Genomic DNA, 18,336 nt, shown 5'->3' with positions numbered 1-18,336 from the left:
GGGCAAATGGTTTGGTTGTGACACAGGATCGTTTTCAGAAAAGCAGCAGACAGTGTCTAGAAGCAGGGAAAAAAAGGTCTTTATTGAGAAGGTCAAAAGGGACATAAAGGCAAAAACTGACTTTCACCAAAACAGAACTGGAGACCAGGCCTCCAGTGTCCTTTTTGTAATTCACTGCTTGTTTCCAGGCCCCATGATAGAATTCTTCCATAACAGACAGAGGACTTTGTTAAATTGTAAATGAGTATTACTTCAAGCACTCTGTGGAAATATATCCTCCCCCTATAGCCCATACGTTATTTCTGCTTAGTTATAGTGGCTCACATTTCCCGTAACTATCAGAGAGAACTTAATTCAACTCACACCACATCACTTTACAATTGTGCAGCTCTCTTAATCAACCTTTGTATCAGCCACGAATGTGCAGTATGACCTAATTTGAAAATGTCTCAAAGTGCTGACTCAAACTGTTAGTGAATAAAGGCTAGTCATTACCATTATGACACTAATGTGATGCAAAATAAAATTGAGTTGCATCAGCTGAACATTAGTTTGCAAAAATATTAGTGATTGAATCCATTTTCTGTTCATATTTTATTTATACTTATATATGTGTACATATATACATATGCATATATTTATTTTTTGTTTGAAACAGGCTTGCGACAAAATTTTTAAGGGCAGAGGAAGGAAGCCACATTTGAACACTGGAAAAAGACACTGGGTTAAATGCTGATCATATGTCTATCGTGATCTCTTCTCTATAAGATGAAGACATGTTGCTGAAATCTTATGAGGATATTTATATGCACATAAGCAACAGCATATGAAAATTATCATCTAGTCCTGTACTTTGGTGCTAGATTCCAAGGTTTCTAAGAGCCCTGCCACTTCTTACTACATATTACTCAAAAATTCTGACTTTGTATTTACAAATAACAAAGATTTGAGATTTATTTCTTTCATGGGCCTTCTTTCCTTTTTCCTTACTTGAAAAAAAATTACTTTGAAGATAGAAATACCTTTAATAAACACCGTCATTAGTTACTTATGAACAAAAGAAAGTGAGACATAAAGCCAGACATTCTTTAGCCTCATCCCTACTGATGATACTTTGTGGACAGCAACATCAATGATCTTTTTCTTACAGAATTCAGATGGTTTGGAGGAAAAACTCATGGGCTTATTTAATACCTACGCATCCTAAAACTGGTATTGGTTTCAAATTCTAAGCTGATAAGTAGTTATTGAAAATAAATCAGCAGGAACCTCTCTTAAATTAGAGAAATTTCCTAATAGTAAATAAGAAACTCCACCCTGTATCTCATTTTGGATCTCCAGAATTCTGAAAATTCTGAACATAAAAGTGATGTATTAGCGATTAAATACTTCTGATTTTATTTCTTTAATGGTTCTAACAAACTTAGCACACAAATACAAAAGAGATACATTGTCTTTTAAAATTGTCGAGGACAAGAAGTTTTGGCTATCAAGAAAGTATTTGACCTGCTTTCAATTGAGAGAGTATATGTCTTCATAATATATCACTGTAAGTGATCAGTAGAGAATACAGCTAAAGTAAAATACTGGCAAGCTCTGTTCATTCACTTTTTAGAAAAACAAGTAAAACCTTCCAGCAAGATGTGTAGAAATTTTCTACTATGTAATAACTTTCATATTTGAATCCATTTTACATTGTGTAATATGTGGCTTAGGCTGTTTTTATGACCTGTGCTTTATTTCTACATTAAGACAATCCACATTTCAAAAAAGGAAAAGTTTGAATAATTTCAAAGTGAACTTGCCAAAACCAGCATTCGGAAGCATGGGTGCTCACACACACAAACACAAGGAAACTTTCCATTTACCTAAAAACGGGGCTTACCCTTTGTAGCTAAAATACAATCATTCTTATTTTTAGGTTACCGTGAGAAAAGGTATGTGGGTGTGATTCCTGCAAATGGATTGCCAGTCTCTTAACAGTTCATCATTCTTAAATGATGGAAGTATAGCAGCACTCTTCTGAGAAACATCTCTTCTGTAGATTTTACTTTGTCCATGCCAGGACAAAGTGTGTGCTAAGTTGGAATAATTCTGAGATGTGAGATACTTCCATGACTGTCCTTGGACTACCAAGGAGCTGGCATTCCTCTTTAGAAGATGAGGAGAGAATGTTCCCTGACCTTTTAATTGATGATTTACTGTGCTTTTCCCTGGGACCACAACTGATGATCTGTAAGCTTGTTGAATTTTGAGGCAAATACTAAATATAATCAATATATAAAAATATTTAAAAAAGGAGAGAAAAAAATGCAATGAAAATTTATGACCTTAACATTCCTTCAGGGTCAAGCAATTTATCAAATTCTCTCACTTTCTGGTTTCAATTACATAGCTATTGTGGAAGGAACTTATTTTAGCAGGTTCATTTGCCTCAGTGGGGAATACAGGACTTTGGCCTAATGCTTCACCTTTAGTGCAGGCCATTTGAGCCTTAGAACAAATACCAATCATCACTCTTTGGGAAAAAAGAATCTGCATCGGCGTGGCCTATTGGAATGGAGTTTCTGTCAAGGTAAACGGTTGTCGGCAATGACTGTGGTAGAGTGGCGATAAATCCCATTTTATTGCTGAAAAATTCCAGCTTCTCTCCATGCCTGACAGCTCCCCACATTCTCATACCCATTTGGGCAATTTCTGCACTATGTCCATCTGGTTCTCATTACCTCTCAACCTGCCTGCGTCTGATCCAGAAAAAGAGCAGGTCAGAAATGGGGCTGGGTTGCGGGGGGGTTGGGGGGAGCAGGAAGAAACCAAGGTGATGAACAAAACAGAAAGCAGGGGGGTGGCCCGTGGGGTTCAGGGAAGAGTTGAGGTTGGGCAGAGTGGGGATTCCAGCTAAGGCTCTGAGTGGTTTTGAGAAGGGGCCATGTAGATTATTCAAAAGGATCATGACACAGCTGGAGCCAGAAGCCAGAGAAACTTGTATCTTTAGACCCAGACATTAAAAAGACACCTGTTTTAAGGTGAAAGAGAGAGAAAGGAGAGAGAGAGAATGTGGTAGGTAGGGGAGGGAGAGGAGGAATCTCTAATAAGGGCACTGCCGGCTGGATTATCAGAGTAGAGGACCTGTTCTAGAAAGGCTTGGAGCACCGTATACACAGTTGGCAGGCTTCTAAATATGCGGATCAAACTCTGCTGGAGATTCGATTTTGGTTCAAAAACATATGTTTTTGAGGACAAAGAAAACTCTTGGCTCTCCAACCTTATTGTCTCCATTCATCTTTCAAAGAAGAATAATATTTAAAAACTAACTTGTCTTAATTAGGGCATTTAGAATGACAGGACTAGCATTGAGTTATTTGGGAATCCATAACGCTACATATAATCACTTTTGGAAGGGAGTGCATTTATGCCTTCAAAAAGTTGGCCTCATTTTCTGAAGCTGAAATCCTTTTGATCATAATTACTTCTGACCTAAAATTGCCCAAGTCGCCATACAATGCCACGCTGGGACAAAAATGAAATATGTATTGTAAGTATCTGATAACAGATATAAACTATCAGCCAACTTAAATAGTATCAAAAGTTAAACTAGGATGAAACTATACAATTATATATTTCTGAATATGAAATTTACTCATTAGTATTATTATTTTGATGCAGTAGATGGGGCCACTGTAATAAATACTAAAATAAGAGGGGTTAAAGTATATTGAAGTAAAAAAAGATCTGAGAGCTTTGCATAAAAATTAGAATCAGATGAATGATTGCATAGATGTAGTTATTTCACCACCTGTTTTGAAGTCAGATTTTGTATGCAAATGTCTTAAAACCAGGTATGATTGTGTATTCTTAAATACGTTGGAGAGCTGTGGGATTGTTATGATTTGTAGACAGAATCTCTTGTGTTAGATGTGTTTGGATGAACATATTGGATGGTCTCTTAGTGCCTTCTGATCACAGGGGTCCAGAGTGCATTTCAGGTCCTCAAAATGGACATTTTCGACAGTCAGAACCCCCAGTACTGCATTATCTGTTTTTCATTGGTTGAATTCCAATATCAAAATTATGTTAAATTTTAGTTGCTGAGCCAGGCCCTTTAGACAAGAAACTGACTTCCAATACTGGGATTTAATTTCTAAATTTTCAAGTCATGAATGCTCAATGGAGATTTTTATGAAATGTACCTGAAATTGAAAATGAACCCCATATAGACATTTAAATTGATAAATTGTTGCTAAAAAATTTAAATTAAAATGACAAGATAATTTGGACTGATGTACATTAGAAATCATCAAAAATGATGTTTGCTAGCTTTAAAATGAATACTCTAATCAACAAATAAAATTCTAAAACAGACGTTTTCACATGGACATATTAAAAGGCATAAACCTTTAGTGAGGGTCACATATCTATTAAAATGGTCTTGATTTTAATGGTGTCTCTAATTTGCAAAGTAATTTCATCTTCTTAGCCAAGAAGAATCCTGCTTGAACTTTACTTTTCTAGGCTGTACATATATCAGAGAAACGTGATCATTTAAATTCTAAAGGATGTTTGTTTCTTTTAATAGCATAGCAGAGAATTAATGGCATGGGGGAGGGGAATGTGACAACTTAACTTGATGCTTGATAGCTGTTTACTTATGAATGTGTGCCACAGATTTCAGTGTCTGTAAAAGAAGGGGAAATAAAGAAACCGATGGCTTTTAGGGAACTTAAGACACGTGGAAGAAAGTGCTTAGAAGGCTATTGAAATATTTACAAAACAAATCATTTACATTAACTTTCTTATATGTAGGACCCCGAGTGCCCATGAAAAGATAGAACCAATTCTGGCTATGAGAAGTATTTCAGCATCAAAATGGTTAATAGTATTATAGCTTCAAAAGAGCCTATTGGCTCACCCTCAAGGATGCCCTGCAGTTGTTGTTAAAGTCATCAGATGAAGCTAGCCTTCTCAGCTAGCCTTTAGATTTGTCTGCTAACAGTAAAAATACTATAATAAATCGGTAACATATGTTGCCAGGCAAGGAAAAGTGATTTAAATAAAGAGACTGGGAGACCCAAACCAAGTACAATGTGAAAAGAATTTAACTTTCAATCTATTTGCTGGCTAATTACCATTTGAAAAGTAATTTGAAAGTGTTACTGTTATTTGCTGATATTCTTCCTCATTTTTCGTTTTTTCCTCTTCAGATTGCATTCTTACCCAAATACTCTTCGTGATGGCCTGCTTTGCGGCTTTGGGGTAAGTCCCAGTTTTCCACAACCTTAAGAAAAAAAAATGCATAACATAAAAGATGTCAGAAAGACTTATGTGTCCTGATATTCGTGGTCTGTGAAATATACATGGGTTTGTTGCTGGGGGTGGGAGGGATTATGAAATAAAAAGAAGGGGTTTGTTTCTGCAAGGATCAAAAGTGTGCGAAAGTGTGCATATGTAAACGAGGCTCCCATCAGGAAAACCACCTCTGGAATGGAAATGACAAAGCTTGGAACACACACAATCAATTATTTTCACCAGCATTTAAAATACAGAAAACAAAATCTGCTTTGGGAATTGACTGAATATTTTATTTAGCTTTTTTATTGAGACATCCTTTGAAAAATGGTACAATATAAATAGTTTTACAAAGCAACAATATAATCAATCTCTAAACTAGAAAATAAATCAAGGATTTCATTAGCTGCTGGTAGCCAGTTTAAATTGTAGTCTTGCCCATAATGTCTATCTATCTATGTATGTCCATGTTATATTAAAAACCTTTAAATGGCTTTGTAATATCAGCTACATCTAGCTATTATAATAATTAATGGTACTGTTTTATAAATCAATACATGTATTCTTGATAAATTCATATCCAGTTAATGGTGTAATTTAAATAAAAAATTAATATAATAAAGGACATACAGAAACAGGCAGGAAATCTTTAAAGGTTAAGAGCCAAATTTGTCTGAATTCATTTTTAACCTGTTTTGGAAAAGTTTATATTTAAAATCAGCTGAGACTTACCTAGTTGCTGTAAAACTAATCTTGCCATTTCTGGTGGTATCTAGTATTAAATTTGTAAGATGTTTTTTGACTGTTGTTTTAATTACATAGTTAAAATACTGTGGAATATTTTACTGTCATTGTACTATTTTGTGACTATTGAGTATTCTTTAGAACAAAACAAACTAAAAACCTCATACCAGTAATTCATTTTTAATACACAAATGCATGTAAATGCTTTATTTTTTGAAAATCTCCAGATCTATGTACACATTTAGGGGGGAAAAGGGCTGATTAGGTCAATAAATTTGCATGTGTAAGAGCCGAGCATTTTCACTGCTTTCACTGAGTGAACATTCCAAGAATTTTAGAAAGAAAAGAAAAATGCATGGAAGGGTCCGAAATGTGTTTTAACGCTGCACCCGGGTACAGAAACATTCTACCAAATGATGAGTGTATTATTGTTCTAATTTAAAGAATACATACCAAAGACATATAACAAGATTTAGAAAAACAACCGAAGGTTGTATGTTATCAAATACAATATCAAATCTTTCCAAATAAAATTTCATTCGGTTTATAAGAGTAAGCATTTTACAAAAAATATCTTTCAAAATTATGCAGACCAGTCTGCCCTGCCATCTTCCTTGACATGGTGCAGAAATGTTCCTTTAATCCACTGAGGTTTTTCTGACATTTTTCTTAACATTGCTGAGCCTTATTTAGAGCACCAAAGGAGGCGTGTGCAGTTTCCTTTGACACTGATGGGTGTTTCAAAATGTTACACGAGAGAGAGCGGGGAGAAAAAAAGAAAGAAAAGATTTGCTGCCAGTCACTTCATCAATAGAGCTACACAAGCAATTACTATTTGTTAAAAGTTTACATTTCAAATGAAGCTAAATTTTAAAGAAGGCTCATCCTTTTAGGACTGGTGCTTGGAAGACAGAAGAAGAGAATACACATTAGTGATTACATGTTAAAGTGCACTCAAGTACTGGAACCATTTAAAATGTATTGTGTTTTTAGTTGAAACCTGCAGCAAAACCACTCCTAAGAGGCTTAATTTAGGTTTTATAGGCGGAACATAAAAAAGACCAGGTTACAGCAACATGCTGAAATATGGGGTACATTTTAAATATCTTCATTTAAAAACGTATGTTTATTTCCCCTCCTGGGATCACTAACGTGCATCTCCGCAGAGAAAGCAAGGACATGCATTCTTAAAAATTATCTGTTAAAGGGATCACATTCCAAGACAGGTTTGAGCATTTTTATTACTACAGATAACCTCTTAATTATGTCACTGCCTTCCACTTGTTAATCAGGGACATTCAACATAGTTAACCATAGAGTGGTTGCCTTTAGAAGAATACATTATTATTAAGGATTAGAAACACATTTTATTCCTATAATCATATTGCATTTAGCACTGCTAAAACCATACTTAACCTGCTTTAAATACATAACACCTATGAAAGAGTCTAGATGCCTATAACAATGTTGTTCATTACTTCAAACTGTGCAGTCCATGAAAAGCTTCAAGAGAGATCATTTTACTCTTCCTGTGTCCCCCCTCCACCTCCCCCATGTCCCACGCAATTCCTATTTGAATTGATTTTAGGTTTCTTGTGTAGCCACCAGCAACTGAGATACTCAGGTACTCTTTGAGAGACCAAGGTGTAAGTGAAGTAAATAAAATCATGTTTCACTGTTGCTTTATCAACCCTCCTAGGTAGTTTTTCTGCCAGCCAACCAGAGCTGTTAAGACCCACACAATTATGCAATAGTGACTTCTTTGGAGGTTCTCTAATCAGATAATGGCTGGCATTAGGAGGCAAGGGCCCAAGGCAATGTTGCTGGGTTGTCATTACACTGTGGTTGGTCATTACTTGTCTAGTAGAGACCAATAAACAGCTGATTACTATCCTATATGGAGCCAATATTTTACATTTATCCTAGTTATTTTTTCCTTTTCAAGTTCTTATAACAGGAAGTATTTGTTAAGAAGATCTATGAGAAATAGCCTCCCAGGCACCTTAAAAATAAGAATTTTCCTACCATGAAATGATGCCTTTTGTGGAAAGGTGAGAATGATTCTGGTTTTTACAGTAGCAAAGGTTTGATTTGTTTCAAGTCTATTTCGTTCAGACAGGGACACTCCCGACACCATCCCTGCTGCTCCCTGTCCCTTTGACAGGTTCACAGGCTGCAACTAAGGGATTTTAAAATGCAAATGTTTCTATTAATATTTGCACTCTGGCAATAACAGACCCATTTTGCTTCCTCTGTAAGCCTGTGATAATTGATGCTTTATAACTGGAACTATGTTTCATTTATCTCTTTACCCATTAAGATAGTGTATAGATAAAAGGTAATTTATGGAAAGGAACCAACCATTTGAAATAATAATCCCAAATCCAACTAAATAATCTTTTAAAGCTGTAAGAGTCAGAGATGGAGATTTCTAAACTTTTAAAGAAAACTTGATTGCAAACGGATAACTTGTGCATTTTTGAATGCTTATTGAATTTGAACGTCTGTGTGGGCCAAAAGAGAACCAGAGGGACAAATGGAAGTCAGGAAAGAAAAGGTGTGAATTTTAGATGTGTTTTAAATTAATGTATTTAATGACATATTAGACATATTACAATTTTATGGACTTTCTCTTTACGCTTGAATATAATTTTTTACTAGCTGATGCAAACTGCAAAATAGCGTGTCTCCTAAGGTGCCCTTCCTTCCCTGGGATCCTCATCATAGAATGAACAGAGGTACATCAATAAGAACTGGACCTTGATTTCCCAACCTCATATAAAGCCAGGCAATTCTTGAGCCAAACAAACAAAGGGGGTGTAAGCGATTTCATTTATTTTGATAATCCTCCTCTTGCACAGGAGCATTTTGCTGTCTTTGTCAAAGTGAATGACAACAATTTGGCCAACTCTCTCTGAGCTGCACTCAACAGTGACAGGCAAATTATCAGAGGCCCTGCACTTCTTATTATCAGAGGAGAAGCCATCAGGGGGACGCATGGAGGATACCTCTCCCTTGTCACTATTTGTCAGTGGGACAAGGGCCACTGCTATGGGTAGCTGACAGGTAATTTCAACAATAACAATTACTCCTATTACTGGTGTCATAAACAATTCACCCAAGGCATGACAATAGCAAAGCTTTATAATTCAATGCCATATAAATAAATGCCAGCAGGTAACAAGTAATTTAGCTCCAATCAAGCTTTCACCCCAGCATTAATATTGTTATTGCAAGAAAATGGAAAATTGAAAAAATTCAATATGTTAATGAATTAAGAGAGGTTCAAGGGCTCGACAAGAGGAGTTGGAAAAAGGAAACCAAAATTGTTGTAGTATCATATTTGGTGCCATCCTGGGGGCCAAACATCAGTATAATTACTTTAAGACAAGAAGGGGAACTGGAGTACCCTAGACCTCAGAGCAGGGGAAAATGTGACATGAGTTTTCAAAAAAATCCACCTAGCTCCAATTTCCGAAGAATATGAGAGGAAATATGAGAATGTATGTATAATGTAGCATTTCCCTGGCTTTCTTTTTCTACCTGAAATATTTCATATAAAGAAGAGGCACGAGTATCTAAGGAATGTTTCCATCTGTTTAAGAAAATCGTATCAGCACCTGCTTCCTTTACATGAAGTCTCATAATGAAACTATTTTAATAATCCTTTTTTATCTGGGGTGAAGGTAAAGCTGAAAGTCATCTTTGCTCTCCAGCTGTCCACCTTTTGGAAGTGGACTAGAGGATACAGTGTTATCTTCATATGTAAAACTTCCTGATCAAACCAATTTGCAATTTTAGTATTTGTCCGGCAAGACAATGTGCCATCACGGTGACAGCAGTAAAAGAATCTGAAAATCTCTAATTAGGAGAGCTGCACACCAATTAACGCATGTCAAATTTCACTTCATCAAGTGCCACTCTAATTTTCCCTCTAAAAATTAATGGATTTTTTTTCTTTTGGTATGTGTGTGTGTCCCCTTAAGGCAATGTTGATTCAAATCTGCTCAAGATGCAGTGTTGCACAGCTAAGCATCTTCTTGATTACAATCCGCCACACTTCTAACTGCGCTCATTCGCACTGCCACGGATACTTTGTCAACAGTCAAATTACACCACGCTGATAACAATGCATAATGGTGTTCCTCCTCCAGTCCCCTGTCAGGAGAGGGGCTTCATAAAAATGTGATGTTTTCTTCTCAACTGTTTCTAAAGGAAGTTTATATGACCAGGTCCTCAGTCAGGCGTTAGTTTTTTAAATTAATTTGTTAATTTCAAATAAAGAAGAAGGAGCAAAATGATGGCATATGAAAATTCTTCACTGAAAAAAAAATCAGCGGAAGAATGAGGAATGGAGAATATCTGTGGCCAAAGTTTTGCTTAAACACTTTGTTCGGAGACATTTTCAAGAGCACTATTCTTGGTTAAATACCAGATTTTTTTTTCTTTACTTATGGTCTATAAACATTGGAAGCCTCTCTTGAACAGACTGTATTTAGATTGTGCTAGAAGTTTGTTTAACTGCCATATTTGCCAGAATCCTCAAAACATCACAGGACACAGAAGACAAATGACTTTTTTTTTGGTGGGGGAGGAATAAGGGGGTCAGGACTGTATATTCTGGTTAAATGTCGATTCACTTTTAACTATTTTTTATCCTAGTTGCTTGTTTCAGATTGGTGTGTCTGAGGCATTAGCACACGTGGGGAATATTTCTCACTGAAAAATGAAAGAAAGAAGTGCAGTCATTAGAAGATGATTTTACATTTTGTCTTTTTAGAGATTATTCAGATTTCTTATTTTTAAAAAACAATCAGATCGAGAACAAAAACAAGGAAATTAAACAAAATTTAAAATATATTCCCTTATAGATTCTTTAGGGAGTAGAGAATATTCACACGGGTTGACATCCCAGTTTTCTCAGCATGTATAAACATATTGTAATCATATTTATTCACTAAAAATTTAAATTCATGAGATGTACACTTCATTTTTTTTTAATTTGTAGGACAAATCCAGCTTCTTATTCACTGATGACTAACTCAAAAATATAAAAAAATATTTTTAGGTTCGTATTTCCGAATATTAAAAGTCTCTTCCTTTTCTTATGACCCCACCCTAGCATGTTCTTAAGTGGTCTATTTCAAACAAAAGAAAATGACATCCCCCTTTCAACTAACCAAGCTGACTGGGGATTCACTAGAAGTTTTGCAATTAGAGTCACACAAATTTAATTATTTTCTTTTTTCCCAAACATCATTCTTAGAACTTTATAAATGTGGCAATACTGGCTTTACAGTTTCATGTGGCTTGTTTACAAATAAAGGTATTTTGATAAAACCAAGTTCTGTGTACCTTTGAAAAACAAAAATCTGGAACAATCTCACATTAAAACATTACAAAAGGATTGTAAAGGGAAATTTAAAGGGAGAAAACTTGATTATATAATGCAATCCAGCAGTAATCAATTTTACCTTCAATATCTTGCTTTTGTTTTCAAAATGCTAAATAAACAATACATAATGCATCCCTCATCAGCCAAACCATGGAGGCTCTGTGCTCAAATAACAGGAAACATATTCAATTTTCCTAACAGAAGACAGTTCATTAAGCTGTGCCACATCAAATAAAACTTTAATTTCTCCAGCATCAGAGTCGCAATGAAAGCAATTGAAGAAGATGAGCCATATGGTACTTCTATCAGCAAACACATATTGCTCATTCCCCCAAAGTTTTCTAATTCTGCTCCCCAGACCTGTGTAATATAGATAATGTGCTCCGAGAGCAGCAACCATGAGCTATCTAGTGTACACTTCTAATACTGTATTTAATGGGAAATAATGAATCATAAAAGCCTAGAGAAGACGGCTTTTGCTAACCTAAATCTCAGCTGTAATTTCATTGTTCTGTGCCTAAGATGCTGTTTGCCCTTTCCAAACAACAGCAGTTGAACATAATTATGCTGCTTCGAACCTGGGCTTGAAAAAGCATCCCTAATATAACCAAGTTTCTATTAACTCCTGAAATTCTGAATTTAATGATGCACTGATACAGACGTTGAGATAACCAAGCATGTGTCATTTTAAAATCCAAACAAGCATTTTTCTCCTTCTTCTCTTTGGTCATCCTGCTCAATGCTTTTATGCTTCCTCCTCCGCCCCTTGCTTGCGTCCATCCCCCACCCCACACCCCACCCCATGCAACAGGAGTGGCATGATTAAAAATGAGGAGATTTTCTTGTTATTAGCAAATTTGACATTTGCCTGATGAAATGAACATAAAATGTGAAAGCTACACAGTACTCAGGAGAATGTCTCCCCTCCAATCCTCGCTACCAAGATGAAATAATTTAGGTAAAGGTAATGTAAAGGTCCTTGTACATCTCTTGCTGCAGAATGCTAGGGTTGTGTTATAAATGAAAGAACCAAATATTGCTGAGATTTTAGAGTGATCGTATTTTGATACACGTGAAGCACATAGTGTTTCTTCTCTCGCCTTAGCTGCTTTGACAATTCACCTAAATATAACACATATGCTCCAACGCAGCAATTTACATGTCATGAGCCCAGCCTTTCTCTGGTTTAAGATCTTGGGTCTGGAGCTTTGTTCATTTTTAGGAAAAAATGTTGCCTTTTCCTCTAACTAGGTCAATAATTCCAGCTTTTCCATTTTTAAAGCTTATCAAATCAATATTTTACCAACATGATGCTAATTTAGAATACCATCAAATAACACCGTGGATACATATTGAAAACATATTTTAATGGTTTTGTTTGTTTTGGCATCATATGAACGAAGAACAATTAAATTAAAAAGAGACTTTTAAAAGTTAGAGATTGCCTTTTTAAAGCTTATTAAAATCAGCATGTTAACATGCCTGTCTCTGAATTAGCTCTCACACTTGATTGCCATCATTAAAACTAGTTGTTTGGGTGCTGCTCAAAGCCAATTCTTACTAGTTATTAACTTGAAATCTCTTTCCATTGAAATGTTAAAAAAAAAAAAAAAAATCATTCTCACTAGTGGAAGAAACAGTCACCAAAACATGAACTAGCACAGCAAGCCAGCAACATTAAACCACGAAAAGACCAACAGGTAAAATAACTACAGTAACATCTAAAACACACTCAGAAAAAAAAAATCACAACAACAACAAAGAAGCAGTCCATTGATTATATTTCATGAATGCCTTAAAACAAATGTTTAAACAGTTTTCTGAAACAGTGCAGAAAACCTCTGCATGCTCCACTGGGTTGCAATGACAATGGTCTATTGCAATGTAAAACACGCTGGAGGATAAAAAGGTGCTTTTTGTTACCATTTTATCAAAGCTGTTCATCTTCGAGCTGCAGGCAGCATTTTGCTGGAATTGCAGATATTTCTCTGTCCAGGCTCCTTTGTTTGTGCATCTCATTTGCATATATTTATCTCCAGCTGAGGGTGCGTTCTGCTCATTAAGGCCTCCCTTCACATTATTTCATAAGCCAGCTGCTGAGAGGGATTTCACCTGTGGTGACTGAGAAAAGAGGGGTGAAAAACTAAATTCTTCATAAAAAGGAAATCTTCTGAGTCTCTTCCCCTATAAATGGGCACCATTTGTGTTAAACAGCCTCTTGTCATGATAGATGCCTCCAGAGGTCAGGGGTTAAAGTTGATTTGAAGGTCAGCAGTAAAACAACAGACAAACCAGACGCCAAACTGGTTCCTTAGCTGTCGGTGGGAGCTGTGGTACAACCAGGTCTTGAACCTTTTTCAACCTCTAATAAAACAGGGGATGAATCTGAAGTGGATCAACCAGGCCCCTGAGGAAGCAGCACAGAAAAACACAAATAATATCAATATCAGGCAGCCACAGGGAAACAATGGGGCATTTCTCTGTGCTACATGCATGCTGCTATTGTTTCAAGGGCTGGGGAATTAATTCCACTTATTTATTTAAGGCGTGTCAACTCACTGCCTAAACCTGTTTCAGTGTCAAGATGAATAAAACTTTTATGGCTCATAAAATAGAGCCATTCATCTCAATGTTCTTTGTGGTGCTCTTTTTTTTTTTTTTTCCTGGCATACTGAGCTAGGCCTCTGCTCTGAAATGGTTACATCTGAACCCACTGCTGCTACGATCCACACCATATTAGAGAAAAAAATTATTTCCCTGGCAAATGGATCTCCACAGAAATGACACAGGGAAGCATTTTAGCTACGATGTAATAGCTCCAAAAATCCTTCTAAATAGTCCGCATGCAGTTGCATCTGTTTTGAGCATGCATTATTTACAAAGCAGAAGTTTTACCATTTTAGAGGAAAAGTTCAAAAGAGATAGCAGTGAAGATATTAGTTTTCTGGAATACTCTGCCACGTATTTCATTTTACTTTAGAAATGCAACCTTGTTAGAATAGCTCTTTCCCATTCATCATTTTTTGCCCAAGTTTTTACTGTTCCGTAGTCAGCTTATAGTGGTGTAATAATCAAATGCCTTCTTTAACTCCACTGCTCAGAATTTTATGTTTGATTTTCAGCATAAAATGGCACACATAAATGGAAAAGAAAATGCATTTATGTGCTTTTCGTATTATAAATTTTTTTAAAGTTCAGTTATAGAATTAATTTTGCTTTTGATTTCCTGACAAATGGCTTTAATAATAATATAATACAAATAAACAGGTTAACATTTCTAAAGTGCCACACACAATGCAAAGCACATATATTTTTTCATGCAATTATTAGTAATAATTCAATCTAAGTCACACAGGTCCACATAGAATGGACTGTAATAACACTATTATTCACAACACATTTTAGTTGAAACAAAATGTTCCAGTCACACAATATCATCACTATAGCAGATCATTATAGCTTTAACAGGTGACATCATGGGAACACATTGCTTTATATTAAAATGAGTAAAAAGAAGCAATTTGATGATATTTCACTAATTTTCTAATCACAGCATCAGTCCTATATATTCCAGGTTTTTTGCTCTATTGCAATGTAAATTGATTTGTGGAGGATTCACTTACTATCTTATCCTAGTTGCTTTGTTTTTTAGTTCTCTATTGAATATTGTTTTTTAGTTCTCTATTGAATCTTTACATATGATGATGGATTATTTCTGATGTAGTCAGTTGGTAGGTAAGAGTTTTCCCTACAAACTCGAATTTTTCCAGCAAGTAGATCATTTGAGAATGGCCCCAAATAAAAGTTGTGCTTTCACATTCTGCGGATACACAAACATTTAGCCCTGAGAAAGAGCGATTCATTTTGGGGTGCTAAGCACCGCTCACAATGTAAGTGCTTTTTATTTCTCATTGGAACTGGTGCATGCACCTTACAGATGGACCAGTTGCTTTACATACTGGTGGCCCATTTACAAAGCAGCTCTGTTTGAAAACAAATGCTTTCAAGTGGGCCACCAGGCTCTAAGAAAAATATTTAAACACATAATTGATTGGCTTTTGGTCATCAATGACAATGTGTTCTCATTTAAACATAGAGCAGGGGATTTTTCTTCTATAACCAATTACGTTTAAAAAATGCAATGAATCTTGTTTCACACAAGGAGCTTAACTTGTGGTTGGAGAAATTTTCCAACATACTAAATGTTGTTTATATTCTCATTTTGTAGACCCTTTGTCTTCCCAAAGCATTTTGTAACTCTCTCTGTAACTCACTTAATCGATTTTCTTTTCTGACCTTTCATACTAAATTCAACCACACCCACACCCCCAAACCCAGAACCTCCAAGTAACTAGACTAGAACAAAAATATACAATTTACTCTCTCCATATCTGTACCGACGTCTTTCGTTTTTCTTGTACTCTAATCTAATCGCTAATTCATAAGCTTTGGCCAAATAGTTAAAAATGTTAAGTGCTAGCAAAGCCTTTTACCTCCCCCTCAGATCTGTCTCTGTTTATGGAATGGGTCCCAGTTTCCTCCTCTTCTCCTTCAGCCCGGGGTCTTCAGGTCAGAACACTGTAAATACACACAGCCCTTGCTGGACCCATAAATCTGAGCAAAGGGCAGGCCTATATATTCAGATAAGCAGGGGCAGAGATAGGGGCATGAAAGGAGGGAGAAGTAGCGGAGTCTGAGGCTCTGCAGCCCTGTTCAGAGAACTGAACTCAACAGACCAAGAATCCTTAGTGTGGAAGAAAAAATTTTGCCTTGAAACATCTCCCCTTATTTCTAACGGATGAGGTTGGCACTGCTTCCTGTTCGTTTATTTTATTTTTTCCACATTGCTTATATTCACATCCTTACCAAATGTATTATCTTAGAGGCAATCAAATTAAACAATAAATTTAATTTATTTCCAATGTCTTTTTTTCTTAAGTGTGTTTGTGTTTTGACCTGTGTATATATGTGTGTGTGTGTGTGTGTGTGTGTGTGTGTGTGTGTGTGTGTGTGATGTGAATTGAAGTCATTTTACCACTACAATATTTCAATCTCAAAGTCTTTGACTGTATAACTGTATTGTTAGTTACCATACTGAATCCCCAAGAAAAATACATCTAACGGAGGAGTGACAAATTGACAAATAAATGCTTACATATCCTTCAGTCTTCAAGGCTTCTATTTTATTCCTGGGTCCAAGTATTTTCTGTTGGATTTTCACTTCTTGAAATTTTCAGTGACTCCTGGAAGACCATCCTTCTTGAGGGATGTACCCATTCTGACCACTGATAATGTCACTATGGAAAATCCTGGGCAAGATGACCATGGCTGAAAAGGTCCTTTCTATCACACTTGACAGAATCATTGCTGGTTCTTCTTTGGGTGGACTGAGTCACACCAGATTTGTCTGGGTCATTTCAGACTCCAGGAAAATATGTCACTCAATTTGTTTCTGAGCAATGTTTTATATTTTATTGTATACATGTATATACAATTTCAATCTGATTTCTCTAGGTTATTCTTTTTGGCTACTAGAGAATTGACTTTTTAAAAATACTAAGTCGTGCTCCTCAAAAGGGGCTTCTTTTTGTCTTTTTCTGGGTTGAAAAATTAGTGATAATTCCATGTAGATAAGAAAATTTTATGGAAAAATATTGCCAAGAAAGTAATTGGGCTTGGGAGCTCGGCATGTTACCTACACTAGAGCCTCATTTTTGACAAACCCTTTAAATGATAACAACAAAAATGATAATAATCATTATGTATCATTTATCGAGCACTTTTTGGAAAGCAAGGTACTAGGTACTTAAGATATATATTAATTTTCATCTTTACAAGTGGTAAGTGATGTACTACACTACAGTCTCAATTTTATAAATGAAAAAAGCCCTCCAATTTGAAAAGTAAAGAAACGTAATCCAGAACACATATGGAAGCCCAGAATTTGAAAGTGGTTCTGGCTTTAGAGGGTTGTTTCTGAGATACCTCCCATGGCCTTAGGTTTTGCATCTTCAGGATGAGTGTCTTGGGTGGAAGGGTGTCTATTCAGTGGTGATCTCCCATGGTCAGTGGATTTTCACCAGCCCCTACTCTTCTGAGCCTAGCCTTTGCATCTTCAATAACTCTCTGGCATCTGGGCTTGTCTCTCAAAGACATCCTGGACCACATGTCTGAAATGGAACTCACTGATTCTCTACCTGCCATGTCTCTACTCTGTGATCCATGTGATATGTAATGGGAGCATCCTTGATTCTGTAGTCTGAGCTTTAGGCTCTCTAACTACCTACCTTGTTTCACCTGTCATGATTATCATCCAACCTGGCAGAGAAGTGACCTGTGCAGGGGCATTATAGTCTTACCACCTCGGTTTGAACCCTGGCTCCCCTGTTTACCAGCTGTGCAGTGCTGGACAAGTTACTTCTTCTGTGCCTTGATTTTTTTCATCTGTAAAATGGAGTCTGAAATATTATTTATTTTATAAAGTGGTCTAATTCAGACTGTTGCTATTGTTTGACAAAACTAGTAACACAGCCTTCAGGCTGATAATACAGTGAGGTTCCTCCTTCTGTAATCCAGCCTCCTGGATTACAGGATAAAATAAATAATAAGCATGATAATTTCTTGCTTAAAAATCTTTAAGACTCCCTATTGCCCTCAGGTCAAACTATTGAATCAGGAAAAGGCTTTCATTATTTTCCTCCAAATGCCCTTTCCGGAGTCATTTTCCACCACGACCCTCTAAGCAATTTCTACTCTAGCAGCAAAAAATTGTACATAGGATGTTCTTTTGTGTTTCCAGACTTTTGACTGAGCTGTGCTCTCTATCAGGAGTGCCCTTTCTTCCAATTTCCATGTAGCAAAATACATTTATCTTGCATGGCTCAGTTCAAAAGTCACTTTATTTTTTTTTT

General features: G+C 36.2%; 1 long non-coding RNA gene across 1 annotated transcript in view; it reads left to right on the top strand.

Moving 5' to 3' along the window:
- LOC116560519 overlaps positions 1 to 6,124 on the top strand; it is a 50,719-nt gene extending 44,595 nt beyond the window's left edge. Inside the window, exon 3 of the long non-coding RNA XR_004272997.1 lies at positions 5,202 to 6,124. This is a non-coding gene — a long non-coding RNA (uncharacterized LOC116560519). The remainder of the gene's footprint in view (positions 1 to 5,201) is intronic.
- Positions 6,125 to 18,336: the final 12,212 nt, after the last annotated feature.

The sequence above is a fragment of the Sapajus apella genome, unplaced genomic scaffold (assembly GCF_009761245.1).
Source record: "Sapajus apella isolate SASKATOON/1434 unplaced genomic scaffold, GSC_monkey_1.0 scaffold26, whole genome shotgun sequence".
Taxonomy (NCBI): domain Eukaryota; kingdom Metazoa; phylum Chordata; class Mammalia; order Primates; family Cebidae; genus Sapajus; species Sapajus apella.
This window is presented reverse-complemented; position numbering and strand designations above follow the sequence as displayed.